Source organism: Octopus bimaculoides, chromosome 9 (genome assembly GCF_001194135.2).
Source record: "Octopus bimaculoides isolate UCB-OBI-ISO-001 chromosome 9, ASM119413v2, whole genome shotgun sequence".
NCBI lineage: Eukaryota > Metazoa > Mollusca > Cephalopoda > Octopoda > Octopodidae > Octopus > Octopus bimaculoides.
Window position 1 is genome coordinate 76,411,860 of NC_068989.1, and position 891 is coordinate 76,412,750.

Sequence of the window (891 nt, forward strand, 5' to 3'; positions counted from 1 at the left end):
GTGTGTGTGTGTGTGTGTGTCTATATATATATATATATATTATATGTATATATGTAAGTGTGTGTGTTTGTGTGTGTGTTTGTGTGTGTGTTTGTGTGTGTGTTTGTGTGTGTGCGTGTATGTGTGTGTGTATGTATGTGTCTACGATCCAAGAAGTCCAGTCAGATAAATTGTTATTAAAGGGGCAGTAGGTTTATTTGGTTTAATGTTACGTTTACAAATTGGTCATATTCTTTCAAGTATCATATCATCAGAGAAGACAAAAGTCAGTTTAGTTGTGTGTGTATGTTTTAGCGTCAGTGTATGTATCATTATATTTGTGTGTGTGTGTCTGTGTGTGTGTGTGTGATCATATATTTGAAGTTGTGAAACCTTTAATGTAACATGGTTGATATTTTGTTTAATTAAATATGAATTTTTGTTTATTATTTTCAAATGTTAATGTTCCAGCAATAAATGGTATGATAAATATCAAACTAAGCTTGGACGCGGAAAAATACCAGCTATTTCCAGCTTCTGGAAGAAACGAAAATGCATTCGACGTTCTATGGATTCTGCGCGAAGCAAGGACCCACTCAGCACTTATAACAGTGTGATAATTCCATCCCCAAATCCGAGAAACAACGACACAGGTAATCTTACATGCGTACACACACACACACACACACACACACACACACACACACACACACACACACACACACACACACACACACACACACACACATGCACACACACATGCACACATATATATATATATGTATGTGTCTTTGTGTGTCAAATGTTTCCGTTAGTAGGCACCAAAGAACCTCAATAAGTCTACAAAAATAACATACTTCTTCCTGTTAAGTATAATGATGTTTCTGCCGATATAACGTTATGTTGCTTATG

General features: G+C 35.7%; 1 long non-coding RNA gene across 1 annotated transcript in view; it reads left to right on the forward strand.

The window, feature by feature from the left end:
• LOC128248740 (uncharacterized) overlaps positions 1–655 on the forward strand; it is a 26,388-nt gene extending 25,733 nt beyond the window's left edge. Inside the window, exon 3 of the long non-coding RNA XR_008264927.1 lies at positions 451–655. This is a non-coding gene — a long non-coding RNA (uncharacterized LOC128248740). The remainder of the gene's footprint in view (positions 1–450) is intronic.
• Positions 656–891: the final 236 nt, after the last annotated feature.